The sequence below is a fragment of the Talpa europaea genome, assembly GCF_964194135.1.
Source record: "Talpa europaea genome assembly, chromosome: 11".
NCBI classification, from domain to species: Eukaryota; Metazoa; Chordata; class Mammalia; order Eulipotyphla; family Talpidae; genus Talpa; species Talpa europaea.
Window position 1 is genome coordinate 84875669 of NC_140078.1, and position 19412 is coordinate 84895080.

Below are 19412 nucleotides of genomic sequence, written 5' to 3' on the forward strand. Positions count from 1 at the left end.
AATTGTTGGCAAGGATATATAGAAATCAGAACCTTTTTGCACTCTTGGTGGGATTGTAAAATGGTGCAGCCACTATGGAAAACAGTATGGAGGTACCTCAAAAAATTAAATATGGAACTACATATGATTGAATTTTATCAGTTTATATGTACACCAGCAATGTGCACCTTTATATATGAGACACAGTATCACTTCTATGCCGTTCTAGTATTCAAACCAATTCACAAGACAAATCCAGATTCTCAAGAAGAGGAAATAAATACCACCCATAAATGAAAGGCAAGACAAACCTGTGCCCTGGTGGAAAAAAAATGGGTGGCTATCTTTACAGATCATTTACCATGGATAATTTGATAAAAGGATGAAATAACCTTAACTGGTGTTTTATTTTCCGTTTCTTTGATTACTTGCTAATTACTTTTGTGTTTCCCAGTCATTTGTCGCTCCTTGAATCATTTCTTCATGCCTTGTAGCATTTTGTATTCTCCAGTTTTTTAAATTTTTTGTGACATCTTCATAATTAAGTTTTTTTGATTGCAGTAAAATAGGGTGTTAACACATTTGCTATTATATTTATTGTAAAACTCTTTTCTCTGTCCTATAATATTAAATTTTAAATGCAAATCTCATCCTAAAATTCAAAAAATTTTCAAGTCACAAGATCTGCTGAGGTAGTTTTCAATGACATTCAGTGATAGTACCCATGACACATAATCATAGTTGGAGATTCATCATGTTTGTGACAGCTGAATATCCCAATTTTGAGGAAATTTCCAATTTTCTGGGTTTGATGTGAGACAAGGCATATGCCCCTGGGGGTGCATATGTGGTTGACTGGTAGAGCAGAGAAAAAAAACATTAAAATGTCTGTTGTTTATTTTATCTTTTAAAAATATAGAAGTTACACTTTACCAAACTGCAGATAGAATGAAGCCTTTGGCCTTTGCTTGGATCAGGTAGAGAAGATACCCTAAAAGAATACGGAGGCTCTAAAACATGGAAGGTTTATGATGGTACCCTGTGTCTTCCTTTTCAGAGAATATCAGTGTGTTGCCATTTACATGTGCCTAAAATAAATGTATAGATTAAAGTAACCAGATTTAAATGGTCCCTCAAATGTGGACAAGTGTCTAGAAACTTTAGTAAATAAATGTGGATTGAGTCCATCATTATCAATGAAAACATTTGTGAATAACAAGAATATAGTTGAGTTGACCCTCAACTGCTACATACATTAAAAGCTCATAAGATCTAGAAGAGATTGACCATAACAATCAAAATGAACAAGACAACTTTTTAACATATAGATATGGACTTACATCCCATATACACATTTTATCTCAATAGCTGATGGTAACATGAAGTCACTGTGATTGCCAAGGTTGTCTCTATGACTATCTAGTAAGGAAAGACAAATCTCTATAAATTTTCTCAGATGTTAAAATTCACGTGCTATTCATCCAGTACTTGAATTGAATTTTTTTTCCTTATGGTTGATAAGTGACATTTATACTGAAATTTATTACTTAACATGTTTTGGAGGGAATATTTTCAACTGCAAAAGCCTTTAAAATCTGATGTGGGTAGCCTTAAGGCTATGCACTCAGGACTTCTCTCTGTTCGGAGAGCTTTCCTGTCTTTCTCTTTATTTGACAATAAATTTCTTGCTTTTCTGCCTTAGAAAAACTGGTGTTGAATAAACTTTCTTTTTTTTTTTTTTTGATGTAGAAGGACTGGTATGTTGGACAGAGATGCAGGGGGTGAGAGGATTCACCAGAGACAGTGGGGGAGCAGAATAGGCAGATCCACTGAAATACACTGCTGAGGGGAGCAGTGGGTGAGACAGGAGAGGTCTACTGTGCCATGTGGGTAGCTCCCTGGTGTAGGCTCAAACTCAGGCTCTAGAGTTGGTAGGGCTGACTTAGTGCCTCGGCCACCAGGGAGGCATCTGGAATAAACTTTAAAAAGTCCTTTGGACACTTTTCCAAAAATAGTTAAAGCAGTATTTTAGTGAAGCATATTTAATCATGATACAGTTAATAGAATTCTATTTATAACCATTTTATATTATAAAGAAAACTCACTAACCCCACTAACAATATACAATGATAAAACAAATAAAATACAATAATTTACATTTTCATCTTCATCACATCATTTCAAAATATGTATTTGTATTTAATTTTTACATGTAATCATACATATATGTATAATCAGGAATACTGCTGGCCCATACAATGGAAAAATTAGAAATAATGATTTTGTTAAATAAATGATTTTTATTAGTATATTCTTCCTTATGCCTAAAATGCAAAGAACTAAAGTGTTCTATATAATAACAAAAATAAAATTAGAGTACATGAAATAATAGAAATGAAAAGTTTGATCAGAATAATTACAGAGTACAATATAGCTTCTAAAAGTTGGTTTATGAAAATGAAACTCTTTATGATCGTTTCAATATCTACTTGCTTCAGTATCTTACTCTCTATAAGAACCACCTCAGATTTACTTGCTGGTTTTCTTGAGATATTGCAGACCGTAAACAGTTTTAAGTACATTTTAATTTTGAGACTATATTCTCCACTGACAACTGAAATTGGCGAAATTACTTACAATCTTAGCGTTAGAAAAGTTTTTGCAAATGTGTCTAGTAAATTGTTGCTGCGAAACATTTCATTATTGGAATCACAATATTTCAGAGGAAATCTATTTAAATTCTAAAAATAGTTTAAAGATTTTAGCTTTTCAAATACCCCTCACTAGTCAATGTCATATTCTCTATTAGTCATCAGTACATACCAGTTGCAACTTTTTATGTAGGTGCAGCATTTCATATTCTTGTATTTTCTCAAATGACTATATTAGAAAATCAAAACAGGCACAGTATTCTCCTAACATCGTAAAACCAAAAACTTGATTGGATGTTTAAAAAATAGAATTCTCAACTTGGAAATTTTGATTTTGCATCAAAGATGGCTTAATTGTGCAATTTCAAGTCAAAACTGGTGTTCTCATGTTTAGTTTTTGCCAGTGACAGAGAGGTTCATGTGTATATCAAGAGATTGCAGTCTCTTTAGCAACAATAATATATTTTCATAAAAATCATAATTTCTTTTTAAAGAATTTCTTTTTAAATTTTTTTTTGAGGTAATCTTGGTTTACACACTATGTATGTTTTAGGGATACGGGTTCATACATCTTCAAATGTATGTTCCCACATACGTCCACCATGAAGCACCAACATCCCTCCACCAGAGTCCATAGGGCTCCCCGCCCCTTCACTGTGCTCCCTCCTCTCCACATTCCCTCTCAGGTAGCTTCAGTTCTGCTGTCAGATTTCTGGGGTTTATTTTGTTTTGTTTTTGTCCCTTTGTCTTCTTTCTTTGTATTCCGCATATGAGTGAAATCATCTGGTATTTGTCTTTCATCTGATAACTTATTTCACTTTGCATAATCCCCTCCAGTTTCATTCATGTTGTTGCAAATGGAAAGATTCATCTTTTTTTAATAGCTGAGCAGTGTTCCATAGTGGATGGATGACATATCTTCTTTAACCACTCATCTACTGCTGGGCACTTGAGTCTTGTAAGTAGTATGGCAGTGAACATAAGAGTACATAGAGCCTTGAAGAAATTTCTTAATCTCTTAAAATTTCAAGGATTTTATGTCTTTTCATTTCAGTTTCTGCAACATTTTGCTGTAACAATATATTTTAAGGTGTAACATAAATTAGCACTAAACGAATACATATAAATGTTGATATATTTTCAAGTATACATTGGCTTCTATGCTATAGTTTTTACCTTTGTATAAACTTGTATAAACTTCAAAAATTCTAAGAGAGTTTTAACCTGGCTCTACCTATGTTTTTAATAACATGATGTCACTCACTCACTGCCTTTCCTATTACAAATTCAACAATGGCTAGAGACTTACCTTTGGTAAATGTTCCCAAGAACTTTAATTTTTATTGAGGCTAAAAAGTAATTGCAAGGTTTGTGCATTGTAAGACGCTGTCTCATATCTCAGCCTTTTTTGCTGTCTCATTTCCTGCCAGTTTAAAAAAAGTGCAGAAAGCAAAATATAAAATATTGTTATTTTTAAAATCATCTGTTGCAATTTGTTATGTTTTCCATGCACATTTATGTCATTATTATTTCATTTATTATGTCACTTTTGTAGCCAGTTTTTAGACTTCCAGACTTTGTAAGTAATCTGCATATATATCTACATATATGTGTGTATGTGTATATCTTCCTTAATTATGTCACCTACCAAAAAAGAAAATCACCCCAAATAGTCACATGTGGAAACAGAAGACTTGCATTTTGAAATTCACAGCTCTAGCAATGACTGTCCTTTCTTCTACATGGCTTACAGTGAATGTGTATGTGATGTGTAGGAGCCAGCGTGCTCAAGTTGGTGAAAGTAATTAATTAATCATTACTTAATTGAATAATCTCATTCATTCCATCTGCTACAATCTTAAATTTTTGTTTTTGTATTTCATCCCCTAAATAATATGCCATATTATTTTATTTCGGTTATTGCTTATATTATGAATAAGTGTCAGTCATAATGTTATAAAATTTTGAAGAAAAAAATGCACATAACCATTAAGGCTTTCCAGATTAATCTCTGGATGCTAAATTATATTGCTAAAAACATCATTGTTTATAGTTTATCTATATTATCATATTTTAATTTTTAATACTTGTTATAATGTGTGTGGTGCTCTGCACTCTATTCCTGTGTTATAACAACTGAGGTGGAAGAGCCGCTAATCATTTCCCCCATTCTCTCTATTTAGTTGGGTTTACAAAATAAATTATTGAGAAAGAATGCTTTGCATTTAAAAAAAAAATAGGAATTACAATTTTTTTCACTTTGTCATAATTCTTAAGTAAGAAGTTTCCAGAATCCTGCTGTTTTTTTCTGGTGATAAACTTACTTTACTTGCAATGGATAATCTGCACACAAGAGTTCTGCTGTTTAATATTCAAGAGCATGCACATGTGACTGGACCATGAGACAGCATTTTCCACTTAATGGAGTGTGCACATTTTTTCTGTCTTTTTTTTTTTTTAAAGGGATTCATCCATTCTTTCTGACATAGGAATAGTGAATTCACCATTTGCCCCCCTCTGCAGTGTCTCTGCTAGATTCTGCTGAGACTAGTCATACCCTTTTCCATTTTCCTCTAGCATTCAATGATCCAAATAATTTTTTTAGTTTATATGTTCAGTGGACTCTCATTTTCTGTTGTTTTTTTTTTCATAATACATAGGCGGTAATAATCTGATCATTCAATACACTCAGCTTGAAATGTGCAATAATTTAAAAGTACATTTATTTAATGAGTCATTAAACTTTAACAGAACTATGCAGTGAAATCTTCACCGTAACCAATAAATAATGGTTATGATGTAACCAGATCATTAGTGGTAATGTTAAATACTTTAATGATGTGTCAGTAGAAAGTACTTAGTAGAATTAAATTGAAGACTGCAATATCATTGTAGTAAAATAAGCAAATGACAAGACTGTGAACTGCAAAATGAAACAAATGTCAGTTAAACTTTATCAGTAAGGAATTTTTCCTTTTCATTTTAAGTTATTTTCTGCTGAGCACATAAACACCAAAAGATGCTTCCGGCGTTACAAGCCTGGTTCTTACATCGGCAGTCTTTTGTTTGTTGTATTTGTTCTTCATGAGTCATAGCAATATGCTGTCTGTCTCCCCTGTTATGAGAAGACATCTGACTTTTCTGGTCAAGGAACTGTCATAATAAATTTATAAATAGCCTATCTTTGAAATCTAAAAACTTATAATCAGTGTGTAAACAATGTGTCAAAACAATGAACAGGTCTCATAGTTTAAAGCACTCTCAATTGTCATACCATTGCCTAGGTCTCAAGATGGACCTCTGTACAGGCAGCTGTGCTCCCAGGTGGGAGGGCACATTCACTACCGTAATGTAAGCACAAATAAAGGGGAGCATAATCATTACTATCAGTAAAAGCAAATTTTAAAGTAGTTAATCTGGTCAATATATTCTTTTTGTGATTTCTCCCATTGGCTTGGCTTTCTACTTTTTGCTTATGGAGTTACTTCCCTCTTTGAAATCATGGCACTAACCATCTAGGTTTTCTGCTGGGCCATTTTTTTTTTTTAAGATTTATTTATGCATACAAGATCTGGGTTACAGGCCAGAGATACTTGCGGGGGGTGGGGGGCGGCTAGTGAGAGGATTCACCAGAGACAGAGTGGGGAACAGAACAGGCAGACTGACTGAAATACACTGCTGAGGGGAGTAGTGGGGCAAGTCAGGAGAGGTCTGCTGCACCATGTGGGTAGCTCCCTGGCTATCCGTGGATTGAACTCATGTTGCAGAGGCTATGGATTGCTTCATAGTGCGGTGTTTAACCCCTTGTGCCACTAGGGATGGGCCTTTTATTTTCTTAAAAAGTTTTTAATGCTGATACAGTTTTAATGTGTAATACATAGTAAGAATCTAATTTTCCTCTCAACATTTTCTCTATTGTATAATGACCCTTTAATAACTTTCATCTATCCATTTCTGATGTAAATTTTATCATACTAATTTTTCATATATTAGCATCTACTCCTGTAAAACCTCTTTTATTTGTGCCTATTTTTATACCATTAACATGCAATTTTATTCGGTACAGTTTCATAATATATTCTGACGTTGGATAAGATGACTCTTCACTCACTATGCTTCAATCCTCATTTTTTCCACATGCTGTATTTTCCCATGTATTCTTTTAGTCATATAACACAGGACTTGAAAGTGTGATGATAAAAAGAGAAAAGATATTTCAAAGAGTGAAACAAGAGCAATGGCAAAAGAACTTTCAATGAATAGATGCCCATGTAGCCCTAAGCAATGCTGTTTTAAAAAGGAGTGTTGTCTCTGTTTCTCATCTCAGCTATCTTGAAGCTAAATTTGCCCTTTGATATCAAATCATCTAAGGAAGAGAATTAGAGAAGGAAAACAAATATTTTAATAGTCTAGTAAAAATGGCACCAATACAGCAGACTTGTCAGGGCATTTGTTGCTTGTTTAATTTGCTCTTTAGAGTGTACCTTGTAATAGTTTCTGAAAATATTTTCAGGAAGTGAAATTTTATTTGATGATGATGATGGTTTCTCCTGGTATTTGCTTCATAGTGCCCTGCACAGAAAACTTACCTCCTCTCAACTTTTGTGAAGTGTCATTTATTCTTTTAGTAAATCTGAGTCAAGATTCAAGGAAATCCTGGTTTTAAAATTGAGGGGTTTTGGCATGGTTTCATTTTGGGGTTTTGGAGGTAATAGAAAATCAAACTAAAATGAAAGCTCTACAAATCTCCAAACCTCCATTTTATAGTAAGTATTTTATAATGCTCTCTGTTCTACCCCAAATGAGATTTACAAGTTAGATTACACACAGATTTGTAGAAATCAGTAAAACTCTAATTTTAATATAATGATACATAGAAGGAAAGAAACATAATTTTCACATATAACTTCTTAGTCTCAGTCACTCTAAAAGATGTAATGAGGTTGTTAGATATTTGCAAGTGTATATAGCTGTCACCATGAATAAGGAACTACAAAAGTGAGTTGATGGAATATGCAGTATTAGCAACTCTGTTCTAAATGAAGAGACTCTCAGTTTCCAAAATGGTAACCACGTCTTGTAGCATCTAGACAGATTTATGAACTTTACCATATTTCAAGCTTACTTTTTCCTAGGACACATCTCACCCCACCCCTCCCAAAAGAAGGCAAAACTCCTACCTCCCCCTATTGGAAGTAGACAAAAGGAGGGTAGGAGTAACAGAAAACATGGAAAAAAGTATCAAAACTGCAAAAAATTCTCACCTTGTTTTATATCTATTTATATAAAATATATTTTATATTTTTGTTTTATTTTAATGTTTTATATAACATGTATGTATTACAGCATGCAATCACATAAAGTCAAATCTATGATCAAATAAAAAATATTTTCTTGGGCCTCCCCTGGTGGTGCAGGTAGGTGAGCGCAGGGCTGTGAAGCTGTCCGCAGCCTCTACAGCACGGGTTAGATCCCAGTCGGCGGGTGAGGGTCCCACATGGCGCAGCAGACCTCTCCTGTCTCGCCCGCTGGTCCCCTCAACAGTGTATTTCAGTCAGTCTGCCTGTTCTGTTCCCCACTCTGTCTCTGATGAATCCTCTCACCCTCCCACGAATCTGGCCTGTACCCTGGTTCTTGTGTAAATAAATTAATTAATTAATTAAAAAAAATATTTTCTCAATGCTTACTACAGTTCAGTCATCATGCCAAGAGCTAGGTGCACAAAGTTGAATAACACCTGGGCCTCCCTTTCAAGAAATACTCTCAATACTCAAATATAAGTCTTGTTCTCTCCATTCCTCCTTTGCTTTATTTAAAATCATGTCATTTCCAGCTCTAAGTTTTTCAGTTGTCTCCTTGCCTCAAATCTTTTGCTTTCAGTTTTATTGCCTCCTCTCACCCTTTACTTTCACTAAGATATAAATCTAACTATATCATTCTTTTACTTTAAAAATTGCAAAAATTTCCCATCATTTTCAAGACAGAATACCTATTTTAATGTTTAAAAAAAATTCCTTCCTTTTTATTCTCGAAACAATCCTACCAGATAGTTATTATGACCTTTGCTTTACAAATAAGGAAACTAGTGCTTTGAGAACTTAAGCCATCCTGACAAATTTCAGAGCTGGGAGGACTAGGATTCAAAATCAATTTTCTTATCCCTAGATCCACTGCTTTTAATATTAAACTTAATGTTCTGATCTCTTTAATCAATTTCCCCTTTTACATCAATGAGTGATCTACAGTAAGACTACTACCACCATTGCTACTATTACTACCATCGCTGTATGAAGTAACTATTGCTTTTGTTTACATGTCCTTACTTATCTTCAATATGTTAAGAAGAAAGGAAGAAAAAAACACTTACCTAGCTGGTCAAGTCAATCAAGCAAGTGAATGCTGACAGAATGCTGCCTGTCCATGGGTAACAAGTGTTGATCCAAATCAACCTTGCATGCCACATGTAATATACAAAGACTAAAGAGAAAATACTCAGTTACCTGTTTCATTTCACACACCACATCATTGTGAAAGTAGACTGGAAATCCAGTCTTCTAAATCCTCTGTCCACTAAGCAAAATGTAACACATGCATCCACTAATCCAGTGAATCAAAATTTTTTAATAAATTAGCTGGTATAACAGGCAACTTAACACTTTTTAAAGCTTTGAAATATGGCAGGCAGTTAATCACATCTCTAGGAAGCATGTAGTACAGCTAAATGGCGATTTGCAAGCAAACCTCAAAAACACCAGTGTTGCTTATGACTGCGAGCCTCACTCAAATTTTTTTCCCAAGTGGTTTCAGTGTTTAGTTGGAAGAATGACACTCGGACTGAACGGTTTCCTTTCCTTGCTTTTCTTCAGAAGGCAATCCATCTTACTATTTCAGTACTTTGCAACGTTCTCAAACCCCAACCCCTCTGGATAAACCTGAAAATTTCTTATGACACTATTCATTCCACCTCTGACTCCCAAAAAATAAATTTTCCTTCCTGCTTGTCGTGCCAGACAGGAAAAAATATGGCATTTTATTTTTAAGTGTTTACTTTCTAAATATAAAATATATTTTAACTTTTTTCAAATTACATATCTTCTAACACCCTATCATGCCCCTCATAGTTACTAATGCAGTGGTGTGCTTCCACTTGTTAACAATTTGTGACCTATTCTTGTACAGTATTAAAGCTCAGTTTAAATCTCTAAATATATATACAACTATCCAAATATTTAGAATATTTGTCATTCATAAAATTTCCTAGTTAAAAAGGAAATCAAACAATGGAAATGAAATCCACAAGCTCACCAAGTGTCAGGGATCCCAAAAGATTATTTGTCTCATGATTTCTGTGCTTCAAACTAGTTCTGATAGGCTCAAACTGGTTCTAACTGGCTCAAAACAGTTCTGACTAGATAAAACAGGTTTAGACCAGTTCTGTGTGATTTGAGTCACTTCAAACCAGTTCTGACCAGTTGAAACCAGTTCTGACAAAATCAAGCCAGTTAGAATCAGTTCTGGGTGACTTAAAGTGGTTCAAACCAGTTCTGACAAGATCAAACCAGTTCTGGCTGGTTTGAGCCAGTTCTTACCAGCTGAAGACGATTCTGGCTGTTTAAGTCAGTTCAAACTCGTGACAGGTTGAAACCAGTTCTGACTAGCTCAAACTGGATCTGACTATATCACACTAATCTACACACTGGTTCTGACAGGCTGAAACTGGCCCTGACTGGATCAAACTGGTTCTGACCAAATGCAAACTGGTTTAGACCAATTCTAGCTGGTTTAAGCCATTTAAACTGGTTCTGACCAGTTGAAACTGGTTCTCACCAAATCAAACCAGTTAAAACCAGTCTGACAGGCTCACCCTGGTTCAAACTAGTTCCGATAGACAATGTTTCATTGGTATTGGCCAGATCAAAATGATTCTGGCCACATCAGACCAGTTCTAACTGGTTTATACCAGCTCAAACCAGTTTTGACCAATACAATCAGGTTCTGACTGGATCAAACTGGCTAAAACTGGTACTGAACAGCTCAAACTGGTTCAGATTGGTTCAAACCAATTCATGGAAAATGGAAAAGGGGCTCCACCTTTTTCAGTTTTTTCCAGATTACTCCTAATAATGACAATTACAGCAACAACAGCAATTGGTACTATCCTAACTGATATTTATTAAGTGCTTAGTGTATGAAGATTATAGATTATCTAATTAATTCTCAAACCTGTAAAACTTATTTTTATAATAGAGAGAACTAGTTGGGTCTCAGTCATACAGCTACTGAGTGGAAGAGTCAGGTTATTTATTTTGGAATAGTAACATTTTAAAAAAAAAGTCCTGTAGAGATTCATACCAGTTATGTAACCAGTTTGCCTTTTGGTAAATCCAGCCACACTGACAGGTGGAGTCTGGGAATGTTTTCCTTATCCCCTATCCTGGTGACATGTGGATTCCCTCCCACAAGAAAGGGAAGACTAGACAGTTTAGTGAAGAAGAATATTTGTACAGCTACCATCTTTCTTTGTAGGAACTACAACATGTTGTTTCTCTAAAAATATGAGGCAATTTCAAGTCAGCTCTGATGCCGGTTTTCTAAGTCCCCACTTTTGCTATATGTTTAAAAGTTTTCCTAGTCATGAAGAAGAGAGGAGAGACTTCCCATGTTTCTCTGCCCATCATACCCTCTGTAATAGTCCCCACTTGCCAAATCCTTTAGGTTGGCTTTCTGATGTGAGCTATTATCCACAGGAGTCCCAGAGCTGAGACATGAACTCTGTTTCTTAAAGGGCTCAACCAGAATTCCCTGAAGTGAAAACTTAGTCTTTTACTCACCAGCCTCCCTCTTTTTATAGTTAATCAACTGGTGAAGTCCCCTGAAGTGAAAAAATGCATTTTGTTGTGTGTAACTTACTGAGGCTGAATGCTTCTCACAATGGTAAAGTCTATGAAATGACTATATATTAGGGATGAGTGATTTCTCACACTTAATCTGTTTCTATCCAAGACTGCCAAGTTAGTCCACCGGGCCTCAGAACTGAGATATCACATTTCCCACATTTCTTGCCTTTTTTTCTACTTGTGTTCCATTATTTATTAAGGTCCCAAGTGCACCTGGGGTTCATCCCCAGCTGGGGTCAGACCTTTCAGGCTTCCCTGATTCTCAGGAGTTGGATTTTCATAAGGGTGTGAAAGACTCCTACCTCTGCAGTTCTACAACTGGGTGGTTATTAAGAATAGAAATGGAGACACTAAGCTCAGTGAGAGAATATATTTACAAAACTTGAGAGCCAAAGGCCAGTACAACACCTCTTAAGGTTTGTTTTCTTCCCACTGTGCAATATGGCAAAGGGAGACTGTGTGTCTCCGCCAATTAAGACACTTTTTCTTGTAAGTAATAGAAAACTCAAGAGTTCCCTATAAAACTGTGAAGTCCAGGGGTAAATCAGGATTTCAGGAATGCTGGACAGGGGGGTTCAAAATTGTCCTAAGACCTCATGTTTTCTCTGTCTCTTCCCATTCCTCCTTTCTCTAGCAGGTAGCAGAAATGGTCCATTCTCTACCCGGGCCTCTCATTAACCTTTACTGTTGTCCTTTTACTTGCAACAGACAGCACCTTTGCTGTCTGCCTCTGAAGACACTTTCCTGCTGCTGCCCCTTCAACTTTGTGTGCTGGGGAATGTAAGATCTTCCGGGGTAAACCTTCACAAGACTCGCTGGGGCAGCAGTATACACCCTAACTCCCTCACCCCTGGGGGGAACAACTCTGCAGGTGAGGTTGTCCCCAGCACTGCCCCACCTCCCACAGAACTTAGCCAAAGCCACAGGCCTTTGCTTGACGTTGCACCCTTGCTTGACCTCCCTTTCTTCCCAGTGACTGTCACCTTCCCCCGCAGGGTCTTCTGTGCGCTTCCAAGGAACACAGATCCTTGTAGTAAGGGAATCCCTGTGAAGACAAACAGGCTTTTTTCACTGGCTGGTCCAGCCATCCCAGATGTAGATTTTTCCAGACTAAAATCCAGCAGTATGAAAAAAATGCCTCTTAGTTGAATTTAACTTGATTTTGACTGCTTTGGCTCAGATACCCCTACCCCAAGTTAGTCGTGCTGGATATTGGGAGGCCCATGATGTTTGACCAGCCCAGGGTCTCACATCCAGGAGTGGGGCCTGAACACTCACGGACTGTGGTTCCTATGACCCTGGGTTTCCTAGGAAGGCCTATGGGGGCCGTGGGATACAGAGTGAGGGCAGGTCTGTTAATTCTTAGGTACCTACAGTCACTTTATGTCACAGTCATATATAAATATATATATAGTTATATATATAATTTATTTGTATATATTTCACATCATTTATTTTTATACAATGTTTGCTTTCTCCTCTCAGGTGTAGTCGCCATAGAGTTCCCACCACCAATTCACCCCATGCACCATCACTGTAGTCCCTTGTGCTCTTCCCTTCCCTGTTTTGATCCCTCTCCCTCTCCCTCCCCCTCCCCTGCAGAATGTCTCTGATTTATAGTTGCCTGTTAATTTTGTTTTTTTTTTAATTTATTGTTGTTATTTTTCCCCTGATCCCTAATTTGGTTCCCCTATATTCCACCTATAAGTGAAACCATCTGATATTTTTCTTTTTCCTTCTGGCTTAATTCACTGAGCACAATCCCTTCTACCTCTGTCCATGTTGCTGCAAATGGCACGAGTTTATCTTTTTTGATTTCTGGATAGTATTCCATTGTATATATGTGCCCCATCTTCTTGATCCAGTCATCTGTTTTTGGGCATTTGGGTTGTTTTCCATAGCTTAGCTACTATAAAAAATGCTGCAGTAAACATAAGGGTGCAGATATCCTTTTGAATTAATGTTTTTGATGCCACATTCTTTAATTCGGAGATTAAAATTGGAATATCAAGTCCCTTGTAACAAAGCAAAATCCTCTAACCAACCCCTCCCTCCCCTGCTTCCTACCCAGGAGGGGTTTGATTCTCCTGCCCTTTCTTCACCGTCCACTTGCCTGTGTCTTCCCCTCTCCCAGTTTTTGGATTAAATAAATAGAGAAGTAGGTGGAGGGTGAAGGGGACAGGGATGGTGTTAGTTTTCCCAGGTTCATGGTCACAGCTTTGTCATCTCCAGCTCACACCGGTGTCCCTTCAAGAGACCCTTTTCTTGGCTTCTCTGGAGATTCTCCAATATTGGAAGAATTTTCATATTATACCCCAGATGAGAACCCACAAAGACAAATGTAAGAGGTACCTCAAACAAGTAGGACATGTATAAAGTAATAAGAAAGCAACTTTATTCATGTCTCTCATTTCTCTTTAAAATTTATTCAAGGGAGAACATTTTTTCTCTGCCACTGAATGAAAAATAAACCAAGTATCTGTGCCTTTTCTGGTCACTTGAAGTTAATAGAAAATTCCACAGTCTCTTTACATCACAGTCTCAATTCAATAATTAAAAATGTCTGGTCCCTTTATTCAAACGGCTCATTTGATTTGACGTGAAGCCTTTTCTTTTTCCACTCTTTTTCAGTTTACTCATTTCAATTTCTAACCTTTCCACAGGTGCAGCTTGGGAATAAAAGAGATAAAAGGAGAACAGAGATGATTTTACTAGAGGGGAATGGACATAAGATGAATAGACGTTTAAAGTGAGCTCTTTGTGGACAAGTTCATCAGTTCTTTGTAGACTTCCTGACAACTCATCTCTGACTGCCTTTACTTTGTCCTAAACGAAGGATTGGCAAACCGTAGCAGGTAGGCCAAATCCTGCCCAGTGCCTACTTTTGTAAATAAAGTTTTATTGGAACGCAGCCATCCCCATCCACTACATATTACTACTTCTGTGTATTAACAGCAGGGTTGAGTAATTGCAACACAGATTATATGGCCCCAGAAGATTAAATATTTGCTATCTGGCCCTTTATAGGAAAGATTTCCAACCTCTGACCCAAGTTGTGTTTTTCCTTTGGCTGGCTGCCCCCAAAACCTCTCAGGTTCCCCTCTAGAGCATGATCCCTTTTAAAAGGTCCACATTCCTCCCATGAATTCCACATCTGATTCGTGCAGTTCACGTTCCTTGACAACAAAGGGGGGTGTAGTAGTTTTCACAATCCTGCTACCCCAGGCTGTTTTAGAACTCTGGTAAATTGCTCCTCTGTGCCCCCAGTTGCCTTGATAGTTGTGAAGCACCCGAGTGGTCCTCCCTAAGCCGCTCTATCTTGTCTACATGAGTTTGCTTGTGTTTACTTGTTTATCTTAACTCTGGCGACCCTCTTTTGTTCAAGTGATTTGTTGAAGGAGTGCTTTCAGGAGAAAGGGAGTGAGGGAAGCAAAATGTCAATTTTACCACCAGTGGGTCCTACTGTGCAGGCTGCTTCCCGTACCTCTGAGTCAGTCCATCATGGGCTGTAGGTTGCTTCTCAGGGGATGTGGATTCCATTGGTAGTTCTGTTGAGGGCAATTCTCCAGGGAAGGAGGCAGTGGCGAGCCATTACTGGGAAAGATACACCAACCTAGGAAAGAGACCACAGTGGAGCCCCAACAGCACCCAAAGCTGACCTCTAGCAGGTTAGTGATGACTTTGAGTTCCATCTGATTGTCTACTGTATTCTTGGTAACATCCGTATCCTTGCACTTGATCAAAATTTCCAATTTTATGTCTGTTTTATGCAATGTTGCCCTCTTTCCCAGTAACTAGGGGTTTGTGGCTGAAGAATGATGAGAAAGCTCTCTAGTCAGGGTGGTAATTAACCTGGGTTCAGATTTTGCCTATAGTACTTACTAGCTATGATCTTAGACAGGTATTTTAGAATTTCAACATCAGTTTACTCATCCATTAAGTGGAATTACAAAGCAAATCTTTCTCCCAATGTTACCATATTTGATTTTTGGGTTCCCATTTATACCACTGAAATCTGGTATTCTGTTTTCCTTTATATGAGTCAGATCTACTCCTCTCCCTTCTCTCTTCTGTTGATGGGCTTATGCATTTCTTAGTAGATGGTGCATGTTACAGGTTGTCAGTAGAGAGGGCAGAGGCTGAGCCTCTATCTGCCTTGTAGAGCAGCCCGCTCAGGCGATGTGATTGCTCTTATTTGTGGCCAGGGATGAGAAAGAGTATTTCTTAAAATTGGGCATATTTATTCAAGTCACATGGTATTGGGCATTTGATCATGCATTTTAAAAACTCTATTTCCCTGCCAATGTACTTCTGGGTAGTGGTTTTGGGTTTTATTGCCGGGCAGAGGTGGGGGGGGCGGTTGGGGTATTATTTACAATTAATTGTCTTTCAAAATTGTATTGATTTGCCATTAATTTACAAATATGTGTGTGTGAGTACAACTTCACACTTCACCATGCGTGAAGAGTAGATTTTATCAAACTTCCCCATGTCACATAGATGTTAGAATTGTGCAATAGAGAGGGCTCTGACCTTAGGTTCTAAGTCAGGCTTCCCCACCTCCCTGCCCACTTCTACATTCAGGCTTCCCCCACCTCCCTGCCTACTTCCACTCCCATACATGAGTGAGTCACTTTATTTCTCTGAAACTTGGTTTCTGCCTCTGCTAAATTATGGTGTTGAGACTACATGACTTTTGGAGTCCCCTACACCCTAAATTCTACAATTTCCAATATGAAATGTCTGCAGAGGATTAGGGTTGCATTTAACACAGCTTTCAATAATATTTTTTAACCTTTCTTACTATAAAAGCAATGTGTATTTATTGGCTTTAATTTGGATAACACTGATATGCAGAAAGAAGCAGTTGAAACTATGACCTGCGCATACGACCCCCCCTCCCTGTCCCCCAAGAGCATAATGATTATCATATTGGTGTTCTTCTGTCCATCTTCTTTCCCACTGTGTGTGTGTGTGTGTGCATGTTTATGTGAGATCCTACTGCATACACAGTTTGAGATCCTTCTCTTCATATTAAGCTATATTTGAAAACAATACCAAATTATTATTTGATATTGAATTGTTTTAATATCTAACTTTTTTTCTCCCCCTGGCCTATGAAATCTTCCATTTTCTTTGGCAAATTCCTTCTAAACTGGATGTATTGTGAAGAACTAGGTTAAGTCCTGGAAAATACCAGATATGATTTGACAGCTTTGTTGTCAAAATATGAATCCAGCAAGAGTAGATAATTGCTTCAGAAATCTTGACTGCCCAGAGATAAGCAGTGTTTCCTGTTTGTTTTCTAACATCAAGATGGTGGTTTCCTGTAAGCTGTTGAGGTATGATGATTAGAATTTCTTTGATAGCACATTGAGAAAGCAAGTTGGTACTCATCATGTGATTGTATGTTTTCAATCAGATACATGTAATTTTTAGCCATGTATTTTTCCTCCTGGGCATGAATTCCTTGATAGTGTTGCTTCGAAAGTTGTCTTGTTACAGACAAGGAGAAGACTCAAAGGAGCTAAGCAATTCATTATGATTTTCAGCAAAGCAAGACCCAAAACCAGAGTCTTCAGACTTCCAATCCATTAATCATCACTCCTTTTACACTGCATCAACAGGAGCTGGGGGTAGGAGGGGGTGGGGGTGGGTGGGGAGGGGGGAGGAGAGAGAAGAGGGGTGCATTCTATGCACTACCAAATGTTCTAATTTCTATAGCACAGTTAATGCCATACTAAAATCTTCTCCATGTCATCCCTTTCCTGTAATGGAATAAGGATGACTTTGATTTTCTTTTAACATACTAAATAAAGAGTTATGAGTCAAAACAAACAAGTCAGTAGTTGATCCCTTCAAGCTAGGCAAGATGGCATCACCTCTAGTGGTAGTGCCTTCTTGTAGACCATTCTTAGGTTAAGATATGGCCCTTATTTATACTATCTGGGAACCATCAATCCTGAACTATTAACTTGTATCTAAACTCAATGTAATCATATGTGTAACAGTCTAACAACTTGTTATTAAACTCCAGGAAGATACTCGGGTATGCGATTGTTTGTTAAGCACCTACTAGTACCAGATTCTAGTCTATGGTGGGTGGTACTAGGAGAACAATACAGGCACACTTTTCCCTGCCTTATTCATTTACTTATTAACAAGATCTTTATGTAGTCCCTGCTGTATCTCAGACACTCAACAGCAAGAAAATAAGGTAGGTAGACAAAACTAGACATGATTGTCCTCACAGAGCTCAAATTTCAGTGGGGAAAAAAAGAGTTCTAAAAGATTAAGATTCATGTGCATCCAATTCTTGTTTCTTTTATTTCTGATTCCAGATATCAAGCTTCCCCACCACCTTAAATAAGAGCCTCTGAGACTTTTGATAAAGTGAATGCCTGGCATCTGTGTTACTGTGTCATACTTTCAGTTATTGTGTAACCTTCAGTAAATACTGTACAAGTCAGTGTCTCAAGCTATGGGGGTAAGCAAAATTCTGAAAAATGTAAAATGTGAAGAAATCTAAATAGCTTATTAAAAAAAAATCTGTAAGATACCAGGTGACTGACAAGGCCAAAGGGCTTGTTTAAAAAGGCAGAGCGGAACCTCCCTGGTGGTGCAGCGGGTTAAGACACAACCTATGAAGCTAACCGCAGCCACCGCAGCAGGAGTTCGATCCCTGGGCAGGGAGATACCCACATGGCCAGGAGACCTCTCCTGACTCAACCGCTGCTCCCCTCAGCAGTGTATTTCAGTCAGTCTGCCTGTTCTGTTCCCCATTCTGTCTCTGGTAGATCCTCTCACCGCCTGTATCCATGTTCTTGTATGCATAAATAAATAAATCTTTAAAAAAAAATAAAAAGGCAGAGTGATTAGATTAACTACAAATATGTATCTGCCTCCAATACTTTCTCTTGCAAATAATGAAATGCTTTCATTTTCATTACTAAATCATGTTTGTAAATTGTTAGCAGGCAGAATACTAGAAATGTTAAAAACTGAGCAATTTTTTTTATTTTATGTAGAATATTGTGTTTATGTAATGTGTTATTATAATCATAATAATTATATTTTTCCATTTTTTATTTTTATTTTTTTATATCATTGTTCATTTTTAAACAATATTTGCTTCCCCCAACCCCCTCAGGTGCAGTCCCCATAGAATTTCCTTCCCCAATGCACCCGTGCACCATCACCACTGAACAAAATTTCTAAGAAATAGGCCGGTTCTTCCCAGACAGAGAAACAGTACCGTGAAGTGGACGATGAGCATCAGTCACTTTCTTTACCCGTGACTTGGCTGTGGAGAGAGCAACACCAGTGCGTAGTAAGATCCCTACCCTTCCTCTCGCCTTCCTCTCCTCACACAATTGCAATTTTTCCTAAAGAAACCAAAAAGCAATTTTCAAAGTAAAGAGGTATATACTTGTATAACTATGGTTGTCTTTCCATCTTTCCTTACATCTGCAAGTTGCTGAGACTTGGATTATTTGTAATTTTTATTATAGTGTTCAGATCTCATAATTGCCCTGTTACAAGACTATCCAATAAATAACAACGTGAACCCGCTTGTCAGGAGGCTTCTAACATCAAATCTGTTGAAACAGGGGAACATAACCCCAGGACAGGACGCAAAAGCCTGCTCCCCAGCCTAGAATTGTCACTTTGAATTTCTTTAATATGAATCAAAAATAAGCTAGAAGGTAATTCAGCTCAGTGGTACAATTAAGATTCTAATATATGCCATGGCCTGGAGCTTTGCAAAGGTTCTGAGCTTTTCATCAGTGTTCATTTTTTAAGTGGCTTAATTCTGCCTCTTGATTGCCAGGTGCTAAAACACGAATCTTCACACTTGTGAGTCACCCGATTTAACCAAGCTGTG